The sequence below is a fragment of the Gallinula chloropus genome (assembly GCF_964237585.1).
Source record: "Gallinula chloropus genome assembly, chromosome: 5".
Lineage (NCBI taxonomy): Eukaryota > Metazoa > Chordata > Aves > Gruiformes > Rallidae > Gallinula > Gallinula chloropus.
The window spans coordinates 52,546,539-52,563,774 of NC_140090.1; the positions used below are offsets into that span (position 1 = coordinate 52,546,539).

Genomic DNA, 17,236 nt, shown 5'->3' on the forward strand with positions numbered 1-17,236 from the left:
CTGCCACTGCATGGATTTACCTGCAAGCCTCCTAGGACTGACTTGAGAGGAAACGGAAGTATGAGATTCAAAAATGGCCTTTGTTCACTCAGTGTAGTTTAACTTCAAAGTTGTTACTCAACTAAAGCTGTGAGATTTACTGAAAAACATACATGACTTCCCTAAGATGGTTTCTTCATTATTGTGAAGTTCCTCAACCAAATGAAAACTTAATCACACAGTCAGTGCTCCCTTCTCTCATTAATGGCACAGTTTCCCTCATTTTCTTCTACAACCCAATTGAAAGGCAATGCAGTTGAGTAGTAAATCGACATCTCAGATTTTTATTTTAATTTCTGAGAATCTGGGCAAAGAGAAAGCAATCACACGATGATGAAGCTATGGTCCTTTCCATACTTAGCTTCTTTTTCCAGCAGTCACTTAAGAGACCAGTTTAACGCACTCTTACCTAACCTCCCCAGAGCTACAGCAAAGTATCCTTCCAACTTTCCTTTAGCAGGTTTCATGAGAAGAACGCAGAATTCAAAGCAATATTTTTACTTCAATGTCTTATGGGTAAGTCAATACATCTGCCTTCCAAAATCTCAAAGTGGTTTACCTTTAGATGTGTTTTTCTAAAGTAAATCTTTGGAGGAGACAAATTAGTTATCCAAAAACAGCTGTTCTAAAGATGTGTTGAATCCACACCATCCCCCCCTTTAAGCATTTTAATTTTTCCTTTCTCTAAACAGCAGCATCATTACAGCTGATGGGTTTTTTTTCCACAGCAACTAAATCCATGAGATTGTATTTACTTCCCCTGAAAAGAAAGGAAAAGAGTTCTATTTAATAGTAAATTTATGCTTTTCCCTAGTGCTTCTTCCAGCACTTGAGAGAATAAATGGACAGAATTTGCAATCTTTAGCAGTCTATATTGCAAGAATTAGGAGGCACAGTCAGTCCACAGTGGGGATATACACCCTCTAAACCCAAAAGCACAGGGTACAAAAAGGCTACTGAAACAGTTCTTCCCCATGGGCCCTCCAATAGTTCTTCCTTTGGCTGCAATAATGGAAGGAACCCAGCAAGTAATTTTGTCGTAAGTAAATCAGTTCTTATGTCACATCAGAAAGAGACATAAAGTCAATAAAAATGTATCCAGTTTATTCCTTTGAGGACAAAAATGTAATTGATGGGTTCCAGAAGATTTGAGGTATTGTTTGAAGGCAAGCTTTTGGAAACATACTTCAAACTGAGGTTTACTAAATGGAAATTTATTAATACTAAAAATGGAGGCGATAATGATTTCAGTAGTAACCAAATGTTAGATCATGAAAAAGTGGGCCATTAAGGCTGGTAATAAACTGCCAAAAGAAACAAACTGCTCAAAATCCAGGACATTTTTATATAAATAAAATCACAGGCATTAGAGATGGAAAGGAGTTATTACAGTTCCCTGCTTCACCTACCACAACCGGATATTGTCTCCAGGCAGAGGACAGTATTAAACTGATAATATATAGAGCTAGCAATAAGGAGAAAGAAGGGAGAAAACATATCACCTTCCAACAGGAAGTATGTTCACAGATATTGATCAAGACTAAGGAATTGTATTATGACATTGCTTAGGCTTTTAAAGTTATTTAAAAACATGAAACATGCCATTCTTACCATCCTTTGCCACAAAGGATGGCACTACTGAAAATTAGGAAGAAATACTAGCTAATGCTGCCCATTTCATATGGGTCCCAAAAGGCAGAACCTGTCAAGAAAATAGGTTGACTCACACATGCTGTTTCATGTGTTAATAAGTGCATGGTATGTGTCATTAAGAGCTAGGCTCTGTGCTCCAGTCATGATTTTGTTCCAAGTAGTATTCTTGAAGACTCCACTTCTTCATTTCCTTCCCTTTTTAGATGGTATAAAAAGAATACTTCCATGGCTAGAAAAGCCTTACGAATCCACAGCATGTTGTTCTCTATATCCTTCAACCCCAATATGAACTAGAGATTAGTTTGTATCTATAAAAAGAACTACAGCTGTTCATGCTCATCTACTTACAAGCAGCTTGAAAAGCATACATTAATTAAGGAGAATTTGTTTGGGAGCACTTCAAAACTCTTATGTGTACTCCCTGTGTAACTAACAGCTTTACCTTCCCTTCACCTCTACTGAGACTATAAAATTCTTTTGGGGGAAAGCCTACAGAATTCATTTCAACCAAATATCTCTCTTAAAATGATTCACACTGTAACCCCAGTGGCATTTGGAATAAATCATTATTAGTTCATATTTCATCTCATCTTAGCAGCTTTATTTGTGTCCTGTATCCTCTACTTGGCAGCCATTCTTTCCGCTTTGCTGTCTCTTTACACCCTTTAACACAGACGACTGATTGGATTAAAATAATTTAGAACTGAGATGACGATTCATGTTTCAGATAAAGTCAACTGTACAGCCTGTTCTGCATTGGAGAGACCACCTGTAGTTTACATGCATCTGGGTATGTTCCAGTAACTTGGGAGGTGTGAAAGGACTAGGGCAAAACTGAGGCTCTTGCCTTTGGCCTTTTGTGCAACAGCAGCTGTTCATAGAGCAGCCTGCTGGCAAAGGCTATAGCAACCAGAGTTAACAGACAAGCTCTTCACCTCCATGGGCTCCAGCTCAAATTCAGACATGTCACAAGTAAAAATGTTTGGTTGGATCAACAAAGCAGTTCTGCAAAACTGGTGAGTAACTGGTTATTATCAGTGGTCCTGTAAAGAAGGGGCCAAGAACCAGTGTAAAAAAAGGCTGTTGCAAGTCAAGATTGAAGTACTGCATAAAGCAGCAGTCACAAGTTCCCAATCTTAACGATCTTTGCACAGTGCCAGGGATCTTAGTGCCTGTGTTTTGCGGGTTACAGATTTATTTTCCCTATTTTTGGAAACTGTTTTGCATCCTCTACTGGACTTAAAAGTGTCATCAGAGAATATGACATGGAGTAAAATTTCACACATTCTTAGGTAAGGCAGAATAGCAAAGAGTATTTTTCCTGAAGTCACATACAAAACCAATAGCAAGCTTGACATTCAGGAAGAAACCCAAAGGCACCACCAATATTTTTTTGGTGTTTCTACAGTTCTTTAGAGTAATATGCATGTGTTCCTGTTTTCCTCAGTGTGACTGGTACCATTTTTACTTAGGCCAGCCCAAGAAGTGCTGCCATGCGGCCTTCATCTTTCTCTGATCCCTCAGTGAAAGTTACTGCCACTTCAGTAACCCTGAAACCACCATTTCCACAGGGCTCCATTGCGCAAGGGCCCATATCTGCAAAGCAGCCTTACTATCAGGCAACAATGTTTCAATAGCTAAGCAACAGGCAGCCGAGTTCAAACACTTGCACCTGCAGCCTTGCAGTTGTTAGGGTGATGTGAATGTGAGGAGTCGCATGTTATCAACAGGCTTACATAAAACCAGTCTTAAAACAAAGGAAGAAATGAGCAGTACTCTCATTCCTAGCAACCCTAGACCCGGGCCACGATCCCATGCACTTCACATTTCATATGGATCAAAAAAGATAACTACAGCATCCTTACCCCATCAAATTCACAGCCTAAACACTCATTTCAAATTCATACAAAGTTCACAGTTGTCAGGATTTATAAGCCATCCTGTTTACATCCCTTCTATGGACAGTAGACTGAGTAAATGCTCAGTGTAAACTTAATAAAACCAAAAAAGTTTCTGTAGAGCAAATGTAGTTTTAACAGTCTAACATAAAGCAAAAACATTAGTAAGGGGTTTTTTATAGGATTCTGCTGGAGGCACAGCACAGGAATTCTATGTACCTGGCTCACAGAGCAAAGCAAATGCTGTAAGAGTCATGTCAGCATAGGAAAATGCTAGTACATTTTCCAAACACTGATATCACTGCACTGTGTATAGAGATGTCAGGATCTCTATTAGACTGCAATGCTGGCATCATGGTGGTTGGTTGACATATTACCTAAAAATACTTCTTTTTTTTGCTATGAAATTGGATCTGAAGATTAAAATTCACCTGAAACTGGGGGTAAATTGTAGGACCAGTGGCTGGTAGGAATGGAAATGGATTCACCCTTCTTTACAGGGAACTTTTCCTCCCTACCCTTCTGGTTTTTTTGGAGTTTATTTTTTTAAACTTAAACAAACAGCAGTATTGGTGCAGATTTAGTACCAAAGACTTTATTGACCACTTTGCAGAAAAATTTTAGCCAATCTTTGGCAAGGAGACTTTATGTGGGAGACCAAATTTCATTTGGGCTACTACAATAAATAGCCAGTCATAATCTATCAGATCTATGACTGAGAAGCACAGAAATTCACAGCAAAACCAGCCTAATTAGACCTTCTGTTGCCGTCTGTAACTTGAAAGATAGGTAGAATTTGTAGAAACACCCTTTTAAACTTGATCAGGCTTGAACCAAGCGTTAGGTATGCTGCAGATCAGAGTGAGCTGCAGCTCACAAACACAGACATAACATGGAAGTAAAGCTCATCATGTGCTTGGTGTTTTCATTTATTGAGTGATTTTTGTAACATTACAGTTGACTCTGGAGATAGTTATCTCCTACATTAATAATGGGAAATTTTATGATAGCACAGTTGCAGTACATATTGCATTATATGAGTTTGTGTTTCTTTCTTCCTACAAAGAATCTGCTCTTAGTATTATCTTCCAACTTCAGCTTTGTACCTTGCATTGAATAATTAGCTTCAGCCAACAAAATATTAACGTGACACAAATGTAAAAAAAGATGCTAAGGGGAACTTTTGGGAACTATGTTTTACCCACAATGTGAAAACAAAGCCATTATTTACTTCCCTCAGCATTTAAGACTCCACTCTGATTTCCACATGTACAAGAAGATGGTTCAGAAATAGACACAAAAATCTGAGACTACATCACTGGATAGCACAATCTTTCCTATGCAATGTTCCACAAAGGATGTTTCCTGAACAGGCCTTAGGACAATTACAGGCTTACTTACAATAGCCATGTATTTTCCACTGACTGGAAAAATAGAATGAAAAATCCATACCCTTCCATACAGTGCCATGCCTGAAGGGTCACGCAGAAAGTGACTATACCTCTAATGCAGCCGCACTTCCTCTAAAAGCACAGTACTTTAAAAATGTATTACATATGCTCAGATGCACCCTTTGGATTGGTATAATTGATTTTTGTAGTTTTTCAGATGCCTAAAGTTAATGATGTGCATAAACATTTACACAACACCCCAGGACACACAACTGAAATGAAGGAGCTGAGTATGTTAGGTCAGTGCAAAAGTGACTGAATATTAAATGCATTTTTCCATTCTAGTATATACTGCTAACTCCATGGAAGGGGACATTAATAAATCTCCTAAATTCCACATTTTTTCAAGCGAATGTTAATACTGATAGGATGAGCTGGGCTGCAAACTGTATTATGATTAGGCCTACTGTGATTTGATGTGGAAATCAGTACTTTGGTATTGCACACCCTACAAAGAGGAGGAAATTCACAGCAGTTGGAATCAAAAGGTCAAGATTCTATTTTGGGGTATTTTTCGTGTTTTCTGTGTGACTTTGGCAAAAATTACTTAATCTCTTCATATCTCAACATTTCTGCCTGTAAAGTAATGTGCTCATCATCATCATTATGATGAAGCTACTCTCAGCTAGCTTTTGCAGGTCGTTCCAAGATTCACAATTGGAAATATAATTTCTTTTTATCACTGTTCACATTTTCGTCCTTTACTGTTATCAAAAAGTCTAAACCATACCATTACATATCAGGGTAACAGATTGTTATTGAAGTGGATAAGGGTTGCATAGTAATTCATTTTCTCAACAGAAGTTACTTGAGAAAAATAATTTACAGACGTCCACCAAGCTGGCTTCAGTTATATACAGGTATAGTTTACTTTGTGGCATGAGTGAAGTAGAATCAAGCATTTCCAGGCTAAAATGCGAGTCACAAAAATCAGTATTATGCAATTGAGTACACTCTTTGATCAAGGAGCTTGACATGTAATAATGTATTCCCTTGAGGAAACCGTCTATTAAAAATCACTGGGCCAACTTTTGTGCTACGGTACATAAGCAAAATGTAAAACTATCTGCAGAAAAGGTATCAAAACAGACCTATGGGGAGTTGCAACAAATCAGCAGGAGGTGATTTAAGAGAGGGATCCTTGAAAGAGGGCTGAGGCTTCACAGGTAAGGTTTGTCCCTTGAACTCTGCAAAGTCAAACATAGTAGAATCATTTTTAAGGTTTTCTGCTCTATTAATAGGGCAAAAATCATCAGTGGAACAAGGGAGTAATTGACCAGCAGTGTCATCCAGGAAATAAGGGCAACATTAACAGGATGAAGCACTACAAAATCAAACCAACAAGATTTTCACGACCTTCCCTGGATATTGCCTAGAATGAAAATCAGAGAAAACTGTGTAGCAAAGCCTGTTCTAAACATCAGATAGTTGTTTCTGTCCTGTCCAGACAAGAACTACCCTTTTCAAGGCCAATTTCTACTTCCATGAAAAAAAAAGCTCCATTACTGTCAAAGAATTTAAAATAGGACAGTTCACCAAAATTTAACCCCCAAGAAGCATTAGGAATACAGTGAGGCTCAGATATAAAAGTTAGGAATGAAGGAAAGAGTAAGACTATATTCTTAACAAACTTACAGAAGCATTTCTAGTGCCTGGAGCATGTGGCTATTATCACCGAGCACTGGATTCTCTAAGTTAACTGCCCGGTGCTGAGTTGTGACTTCAAGGAAATCAATTCCTATCAGACTGTGAGTAGTACTAATCTACACGAGACTGGTCATAGTTGTGAACACAAAATTAGACAACAGAATATACTTCAACAGTTTGGGTAATATCTTTCCCCTTATTTGTCTATATTAGACATACTATAAAATTCACTTAAAAAAATAGAGGAAAATAAGAAAAACAGGTTTAAAAACAAACCAAGACAAATTGTTTTAACCAAAAGCTTTAGAACTGAATTCAGCAGTTCTTTCCCAATGCCACTGCTTACCTTCATTCTGTAGTGCAGACAGCAAAGAGCCTGCTCAGCTCAGTCCACATCTCCTACAGATTCTTCTCATTCTCCCTAGTCCCAGCAAAGTGACTGGTCAACTAATCCATATAGCTAGAGAGCAAACCTTCCCTTACACTATCCAAGGAATCAGCTTGGAAAATCACACCTGGCATGAATCAGCTGTTTCTCACCTCAATTCTCTTTGTAGCTCTTATCTCTAGAGTGCCTCTAAACTCAGGTCTCAGCTCCCTTCTACCAGGCAGATCCTGTGGTCGAGTATTCCTTGTCACTCACTCCAGAGAAAGTCCTGGAACAGTCCAAACTTCAAGTCCTCGCCTCCCAGCAGTGTCACCATCTTCTAGTTCTCACTAGTTCACACTTCTAGTACCCCTTTCCAAGTAGTCCCCAATGCCCTCAGGTGCCAAAGACAGCATAAAATAAACACAGCCCACTCCTGTCTTTTAAAGACACCATGCATGCTTCCACCTTAGCAAGCAAACACGTAGAATCTGGTTTTATAATAATCCTCCAACTGTTACTTAAAAATATGAATCCTTTGGAGGCTGCTGTCCTCAGTTGAAGTCTCAGAGTAACAGAAGCACATGGCAGAAATCTTAATGTGCATTGATACCTCCTATTCAAACTGCTGTTTTCTAGATACACTGGGTAAAACTCACTTTCTGCTGCTGCTCAGTCATGTAAGAAGAGATCTTAATCTGAAGGACAGGGTCGAGGTAGTAGCATCAGGTAGCTCTGTAGTTGGTCATATTCACTGCATAGATTCTTTCTGAAAATCATTCCTCTGAAAAAGAAAAAAAAACTTTTCAGGTCCTTGATTATGTCATGGGCAGTCAAATGACAAATCAGTTTCATGCAGTGTGCACTGCTTTTATTTCAATGAAGAAATAAAACCCATGAAAACTCCATGAGACATCACGTGAAAAACTTAATTTCAATAAATCACATGCATTTTAATTCTTGCTTTACCCCAAATTCTTAAGGTAGAGGATGACCAAAGGCAAAGAAAGCAAAAAAGAAACACAGTTCAGGATATTCTTTAGCACTGCATCAAAATAAAGTAACTGTAAATAAGCTAGGGAATCTTAAAGCGTTGCAAACAATAGCTTTAACAAAACATGTCTCTTCTCTTTCCTGTTGTAGGCCGTTATCAGCAAAGGAAATTGGAGTTACCATTTCAGGTCAGATTTCTCTTTGCTTCCTTCACTGGCTGAACCCTCATTGATTTTTCTCATGTGCCAAACTATAGTGATGTCAGAGACAGGGCTAAGGAGACCATAGCACGTGTTAGAAGGCTGCATCTGGCAGCTTCCCTTCATTGCACTGCCTCCTGAAATAGAATGAATCCCCATTGCAGCAGAACCTGCTCCATATTTACTGGGTCACAGAACAAAGTCAATTGCTTATTAGATCAGGTCATGAACATGGCAGTAGTGTGAGCTGCCTGAATTCCAGGTTTTAAAAACAAAATAACTACAGTTTTCAAAAAAAACCCTCAGCTGACTCTCCAACATCACTGGAAGTCATATCTGAGAACCTCGGACTTTGGTTTTAGATAAGCTCACTGCATTTCTTTTCCCAAAAGACAGCCAGGGCCACATGCCTTACCAGAGCAGCCATCCTGTCGGGAACGGCATGATACCAGTAAGGACTCAAAGCACAACGCCTCAGCCACAAGGTGGATCCCGACAGAAACTGGCTTTCAGGGAGATGTACTTCTCATTCACTTTTTAAGGATGACTCTCTGAACAGACTATCATGACACTTAAACCACTTCACAGGGATCTCAAATAAGTTTTAAATTTGCCAGTTAAAAATGTTAAAAGTCTCCTGGCAATACAGGAACATCCCCTGCTAAGTAGTTTGTGTGTTAGTGATTAGTTCCCTACGCGCTTCAGATTTTCAACACTACACTATAGAGAATACAACACTGGTATTTCTTTCCCAGTTTTGGATCTCAGGACTTGAGACAGAGATTTGAAAAAGGATCCTTTTTGTGCAAAGGGTATTTAATTGTACTCCAGCAATGGAAACTCTTTGGAAGTTCCAGCCTAAGTATTAATTCAACAGTCCCACCTACTACATATTCAATACAAATTACACTCAAAATATTTATTTGACAAGTCAGGAGGACACAATAATATTTCTGTTTCAACATGTGACTAACTTGTAGGCACCTGTCCTCTGCTTCCTCCCTTCAAGAGTTAATGGCTTGGTTCTACTTAAGAAACATTGGTTCCAGCAGAATTATTTGACTTCAGTTAAAATTTGTCTGTTATTATTTACTTGATCTCAATTTGCCAGATCTCATTGAATGAAAAAAGCTCATCACAGAGCACACATTTCATCATAAATTTCATTTCAGTCTCTCTATAACTAATATCCAACTTGTAAAGGAAAGGGCTGAGAAATAACATGAGATAAATTGAAAAAGGAATAAGACATTCCTGTTGGCTTGTCCAGGAGTTCTGCTCTTGTTAACTTGTGCATTCCTCTAAATATGCGGGAATTGAAACAAGTTACTCATATAACAGGATCCTGAATTTGTATCCCACTTGTCCTCCCCTAGGTCACTGAAACTCAGCTGGAAAGCTCAGCTGACCCTAAGCAAACCTTTTATTGAAACTGCCAATAAAGTTGCATATTAAATTGTTTATTTAACTTATTGTGTTTGAATGGAGGTAGTCAAGAAGATTTTTTTGATTCAGTGTTCCTTTCTCTACCAGTCCTTCCTTCTGCTTACTGAATGAAAATGTTGTGCAATTTCAAATGACAGTGCCAATTTGGCAGTTCCTGCCTTACCTGAGTTGTACATTTTGCATCTGACCATCAAGACATGCCTGACCTTTCTTCCTCTCAACTGAGAAACAGTCTTCCCACACACCTTTCAAATAGGAAAAAAAATTACCGCTTGGGAGAATCAAGCTAAGTCAGCTACCATACTCCCTTCACTTTGCCCTTCTTGCTTTGAGTTCAGTTCCTCCTTTATTCCCAGCACAACCAAAAACACTAAGAAAGGAATGGAAAATTGTGTGAATGAAAGCTGAGATTATTGTTGTTACATCATTATTAAATAGCCAAGTCCTCATCTGAAGCAGTTCTGTCACTGTATTTTGTTGGAACATTTGGCTACAATGATTAGTTAGTCTCCTAACTGATGCTGAGTAACAAATGTTTGCTTTTGCACATAGTCTCTTGTGTAGATTTATGTCACTGACAGGACAGACTGCTAGCATAAATGTATTAAATTAAAACTGTTGAGCCTAGGTTTCACTCTAGTTTGCTCTATTTCCTTTATAACAGAAATGTTTAGTAGCTTTCTCCAGGTTATCTGTTGAACTGGTAGTGTTAAACAAACTTACTTCATGTTTGAGAGGCCAGAAAAGTTCAGTGGGATGTTGAAAAGTGAGGCACTGAGATGCTACCCTTTGAAAAATATACACCAGAAGTCATTCCCCAGTAGCTGACAAGTTTATTTTAAAATCATGATCTTTACCTACAACTACAAAGTGTCCAAAGCATTATAAGCCACTGAAAGAAAAACCACCGAGCCTGTTCACATGTTCTGTTTTCAGTTAAATGAAAAATTCTTAGAGAAGTAATTCTGCTCCTCTTTTACTATTTATGCAGTAAATATATCAACAGCAGAGCAAAATATTTGTTAATTCTGGTCTGTTCCGGTGAGCTGGGCAGTCTTTCTGCATCTGGATTATTTAAAGGTCATATATGCCTTTTTAAACACCTCTTTTAAAATGTTCTGGGAGTGCATATTTTCATGCTCACACAATTTTTTGATGCTCAAGAAAAAGTGGTGTTTGAGTTAAGCCCTTACTTGGAAGAGCCAACTGTCTCACAGTTTTCTCAGCTAAGTTTATCTTAGTCTTCAGATGTCACAATTAAAATTGTTTCATGAAATCAAGAGGCTCGGCTGAACAAATCATCAGATCAAGGCACCAAGTAATCAAACCGAACAAGACTGATGCTCATCTGACACTATTTTGTGGTATCAAAGATAATCAGTTGTGAGACAGAGTATGGTATTAGCTCCCTCTGTGACCCTGACAATTCGATTTACTGCAGTGCCCAAGTTTATCTGTAAATGGGCATATCATTTTACTCTTGGAGTGCTGCAAGGAAAAACAAGGAAGGTTTTGCACAAGGTTGCAAACTGTAGCCTTTTTTCCATACTCAGACAGAGCATTATAAATCCTGTTTTAAAAAAGATACAATAATGGATTAATCAGCCTTCAACTGAGAGATGGAGAGAGGCATAGAAAACTGGTGGGAAGAGATTCACAATACATTTCCCTTGATACAAATGGCATGCATTTACAAGCAGATACTTACAGTTGAACAGTGAGCTTGAATTAAAAGGCCAATGTTTATTTAGACAAACTATTTGAAAATTGTTCAAGTTTAAACTTAAGAAGAATTCCAGGTTTTCTTCTGTCTAAAATGAGAGCACAAAATTTGTACATATGGTGTAGTCAACACTGACATTTTGAGGCTGGATCGGCCCCAAGTATGAAAGCAGCCTGGGTTATGAGTCAAGCTGTGTTGCTGGGGTTCATCCCGCTGACAGTCCATCTTGAATTACCTACTGCCATAACTCTGTTTTCTCCCTGTGCTAGGGAAGTTATGCTAATAATGTACCTCACACAAATGGCAGGAACAGTCCAAGGAGGTTACCATAGGGACAGCCTTCTTTTTTATGTTTGAGCAAAACCATAGCCTTGCAATTCACAATGTTTTATTGAATCCCAAGTAACAGCTTAAGGTTTTGATTGTTTTGTTTGCTTGTTTGTTTGCTCTTGCATGTGGGCAGCATTAGGAACTTTGCAAAACTGGTAAGATAAGACTGCAGATGGGAGTGATGAATGTCTACCTTACAAGGGTAAAATCACCAGAGTCACGCTAAAAATACAATTCTCAGCTGTTCTTGGTACATTTTCCTAAGATTTTCTGTAAAATGTCTGCAAAATAAAGTTATTTTGAAGACCCAAAATATTAGATTCCTTTGGTAGCTTTTTCTGCCAATGACAGAAATTAAAGCTACAAACCCATGTGAATCGGGCTGTTAATTGGATTTATCGATAGTCCTAATTTTAAAGAAATTCCTTTCAGTCTTTGATCAGAAGGGAAGTGAAAACTGTGAGTTGTTTTGCAAGTTGCTTATTCATTCTCTAATGACAGAAGGAACAGATCGCCGAATCTCCTGCCCACTTACAAAGCATGTGCAAAGGACAGTGCAAGTCAGAACTGCTAAGCACAGTAAGCAGTCACAAATGGAAAGGCCTCATTTACTGGAGCTGTTACAGTTTAGGTAGATGACAGATGCACCCCAGAGCTGCACTCCTCTAAAAGCACTTCTGTCTCAACAGTGACATCAAAGTCACCATGGAGAAATAACACCTACACAGCCTAGTAAATAAAACTTGCTCTTGGTTGTAATCAAGTAGAATCTCTCAGAAAGCCACATTCATCACTAATTTCTGAACTCTGAACTGTAACCCCTTCAGCTAGGCAGGGAACGAGATCAGGTGTCCAAAGCATTATCACAGGACAAATCAGGCTCATATTTTGTGCTTCAGTGTATTTACATCCTAACTTCCCTAATGCCATTGCTAATGAGGAGCCCCTCAGTAGCTGAGGAGGCCAGCCTTGTCAGGCAGTAATATGCACAAATTTATGACAAATGAGGGGTTTGTTCCTGAGGAAGACAATTGTTCCATGACCTATCTGAGAACAAACAGTTAATGCAACAGTTGGTAAGATCAGATTGTGAGTAGGAGAAAAGACTTGTGGAAAACCTAGAATTAGCCTTCGACAGAACTACCTGACTTTCCCAAGAAAGGTAGTTGGCCCAGGCTGGAATGAAACTCACAGGTCAAAAGCAAATCACAGTGAGTGAGTCACAGAGAAAAATGGACAGCTAAATCTGCCCATTTCCTTTTCTACTTTCCAGAAAGCAAATAGGGTTGTTTGCACAGGATAGGCTGGCCAGAGTAGTCTTCAGTTTTTCATACTAATTGGTGATCCTGAAGGTGTTTCACAGAACTCTTCCAAGGCCATTGGTAGGTCAATGATGTATTTTTGTAATCATAGAATCATAGAATGGTCTGGGTTGGAAGGGACCCCAAGGATCACAGAGCTCCAACCCCCCTGCCACAGGCAGGGCCACCAACCTCCAGGCCTGGATCTACACAAGGTTGCCCAGGGCCCCATCCAACCTGGCCTTGAACACCTCCAGGGACAGGGAATCCACTACCTCTCTGGGCAGCCTGTTCCAGCATCTCACCACTCTCTCTGTAAAAAACTTCCCCCTAATATCTAATCTAAACCTTCCCTCCTTTAGCTTTAGTCCACTCCCCCTTGTCCTGCCATTATCTGCTCTTTTAAAAAGTTGAATCCCCTCCTGCTTGTAAGCTCCCTTCAGGTACTGGAAGGCTGCAATGAGGTCCCCCCGCAGCCTTCTCTTCTCCAGGCTGAACAAGCCCAGTTCCCTCAGCTTCTCTTTGTAGGGCAGGTGCTCCAGCCCTCTAATCATCCTTGTGGCCCTCCTCTGAACCCTCTCCAACAGTTCCACATCAACAGTTCTTGTATTGGGGGCCCCAGACCTGGACACAGTACTCCAGATGGGGCCTCACGAGGGCAGAGTAGAGAGGGACAATCACCTCCCTGTCCCTGCTGGCCACTCCTCTCCTGATGGAGCCCAGGATACCATTGGCCCTACGAGCTGCAAGAGCACACTGCTGGCTCATGTCAAGCTTCTCATCCACCACAATCCCCAAGTCCTTCTCAGCAGGGCTACTCTCAAGAAGCTCTTCTACCAGTCTGTATCTGTGTCTGGGATTCTTCCGGCCCAAGTGCAACACTTTGCAGTGTTGAACCTCATTAGGCTATTTAAATTATATATTTATATATATTACTGTTATTTAAAATGCAAGTCAATGGGGAATTCAAAGGATGACAAAGAGCTAGAACTAACTTAAAGGATAACAAAGCATGTAATTTCATCATGGTATTTGTTAACATATATCACACTCCAAAAAGCCTCTGACAATCAAAATTCCTACCCCTTAAACACACTACTGAAGGTCTGCAGAGGGTTTTAAATGCACACGCACACACTGTATGATAAGACCAGTAAAGAGCTCACAGAAGTGCCCAGCCGTGTGCCACACAAAGTCGAATCAGATTCTGCCCTCATTTATTTCCACTTAATCTTCTTAAAGAGAATCAAACAGCCTTGATGCATACAGAATATGAACTTTTACAAAAGGAAGGCTTACAGCACGGCAAAAGCATTATTCAAACTGGAAAAATGAAGTATCTCTTGAAGTTCTGGAGCTTTGTGGCAGAAAGTGAGAAGACATTTAGGTCTTTTATTATACCAACTTCAGGATGAAATAATCACTTACTTGAAAAGTACCTTATTGCAATTACCCTCTGCAAATATCCATTATTTTCATTAATTGGAAGATAAAGAAGTACCTATCATCATCAGTACCGGTTAGTATCACCATTTGTAAATAAAGATACACCAAGTTAAAACAAGTTGATTTGAACATTTTACCACACAATTTCAATTTTGCTTGAAGACGAATCTAACAGGCAATGTTTTACAGTTCCAATAACTGTCCAATAAGAAATTATAAAAAAACCCTTTGTTATTTCCATGGTTTGAGGCACCAGTAGCCACAAACAGCTGTTTTAAAATATTTTTTTAATTACTTTGTTTATTAAAAGACAAATTGAATATACTGCTATCAGTATAACCGCTTTTTTCTCTAATGAGATGTATCATTTTAGCTGGGAATGAATTTTAGAAAAGTGGTATTTAACATGCTGTTGAAAATTAAATAAAAACTGACTGTGGGCAATGTTGTTGTACACTTTTCTTCCTTCCACGGTAAAACTGATCTGCTCTATCTGCATACGGCCTTAGATTTGACAAACCTTTCACACAAAATGCATTGTCTTTAGTTATTATTGATAACTTTAATGGTCGATATGAAGCAACATATTCAGGCATTTGACAAGGTGCACAATGTTTCATCTGCAGACATAAGCCAGTTTGTCAGCGGAACGTTTTTGGCACTACCATTCAGTTACAATCCATATGAATATGAACTTTAGCCAAATATAAATACAGAAATAGCCGAGATCATCTTTTCCTGGCCTGGTCGGTGCATCCTGTGTTCTGGACCAAAAGCCCCCACTTAAAGTGCACCCCCGTCAGAACTCAGGCACGGCGCACCAATGGAATAGCCTCTAGGCCCCCTAAGAAGAGAAACACTAACCCCCAACTGCAGCTCTTTTCAGTAGGCTACAGCTGTGCTGAGAACCTATTCAGAATGGCTGTTTTGCGTTTCCCTTGTTAGATTTATTCCGGCACACGGCCCGGGACACCTCGGGACCCTGTCACTCCACGGGTTCTGTTTAAGCGGGGCCATCCGTGACGCCGCGGCCCCGCACGGCCCCCGCCCGCTCAGGCGCGCTCTGGGCCGAGGCGCCTGTCCCTGGTGCTGACGCGGCCGCCGCATCGGCGGCGGGGGAGCCGCCCGCCGGGCAGCCGGAAGCCCGGTCCCAGCAAACCGCCCTCGCTCTCCACATCCCTCTCCCTGCGGAGCCCAGCTCGGCGCGGGTCCCGCCTCGGCGGGGAGCTCTCCCAGCACAGGGTACGTTCGCTCCTGTGCAAATCCCGTCCGACTCGGGAGCGCGAGTGTTCAGCGTTCAGGGCTCTGGTTTTCTTAACTCCTAAAGCAGTGTCTCAGCCATGGCGCGGAGGAAGCAGTTGCCTGTCTGGAAGGGACTTTAGGGAGCAGGCTATAAAAATTTCACATGGCGTTGCTGAATAGAAGGACGCAGGTAGTGGGTAGCCTGGATCTTGACAGAACTCAGCGATCAGGTGAAGTTACTGCAAGGCTAAGTATTAAAAACAAAAAAAAAAAAACCCTCAACCCTTAAATTCAGGTGGGCAATTATGTTGTTCAATCTGTGTGTTTTGAAAATTCTCTTCCAAGCCCTTTTTCTCCGCTGGCACTGTCGTTTTAACTTTCCCACTCAACCGAAGCAGCCGTTACCTCCCAAACACCAGTGAGCCACGGGGGGAAAATACCCCGAACGCTTCACTCCCACTTTTCCTAAGGGAAAATCACCGATTTCACACGTGTTTCGGGGCGAGTAAGTGAGGGCATGAAGCCTGCCGGCTCCAAAAAAGCACATGCTTGAGAGCTTTGGCTGAGCTCGAGTAACACTCCGATGTCCCGCCTGCCCCTCCGGACCGATGCCAGGCGAGGAGCCAAGTGCCCTTCGCGGGGCGCGCCGGGAAGCCGAGTGCCTCCCACGTCGCCTTCCAGAACGTTCCGGGTCGCGCGGAGGCGCCCCCCCTCCGCCCCCGCAGCCGCCATTTTTTCCCTCGTCACAGCCCTCAGGGCACCCAGACGCGTAACGCCCGGCGCTCCCCACCTCCCCCCTCCGTGTACCTGCTCCCCCGGCGCTCAGCCGAACCGCTCCCCACAGCCTTGTGTCCCCTCCCCGCTCTGCCACCAAGGCCAAGCGGTGATCTCCGTTCGAAAAACGGGTTTTTCTAAAGTGTTGGGGCACCGCCGATCGCGGTTTATCGGTTAACGGCCGCAGCCTCCCGCGGCGGCAAATCCCCTCACGCTCCTCCTCCCCGGCGTGGAGCCCCCTCGCGGCGGCCTCGGGGCAGCCATCACCCGGCTGACGGGCGGGCCGGCCTCCGCTCCGCTCTGCTCGGCTCGGGTCGGCGCTGAACGCGCCCGGTGGGCATCGGGGCCCCGGGCGCGCCACTTCCACGCGCGGCGGAGGCGCCCGGAAGGGCCGCGGACGCTTTAAAAGCTCCACTGTAGCGGTCCCGGTGCTTTTCTCGTTTCCGTGTTACCGTTGCCTCTCATGTTCCCCTCAGTTCCCCCTCCCCGGGTGCGTGTGTGTGTGTGTGGGGGGGGGGGGGGGGGGGGTGGTGCGCTGCCCGTGGGTGCGTGTGCCCTCAAGCGCCGCCCGCTGAGGGCAGCTGCGGCTCCTCCGAGGGCGGGGACCTCCGCTCGCCGGTCCGCTCGGGGGCTTGGCCGCGGCGGAGCGGCCGTCCCACGCCTGCCGACACCCTCCCGCTGCGGCTGCGGCGCCACACGGTAAAGCGGCGCCTGGCCGGAGGTAGC

The 17,236-nt window shown here is 42.0% G+C and overlaps 1 protein-coding gene across 1 annotated transcript in view; it reads right to left on the bottom strand.

Moving 5' to 3' along the window:
• The window catches only part of WAPL (WAPL cohesin release factor), a 150,853-nt gene extending 143,022 nt beyond the window's left edge, over positions 1–7,831 (bottom strand). The window contains exon 1 of the mRNA XM_084264467.1: positions 7,715–7,831. The gene's annotated coding sequence lies outside the window, so the exon portion shown is untranslated. The remainder of the gene's footprint in view (positions 1–7,714) is intronic.
• Between the last annotated feature and the right edge of the window lie 9,405 nt (positions 7,832–17,236).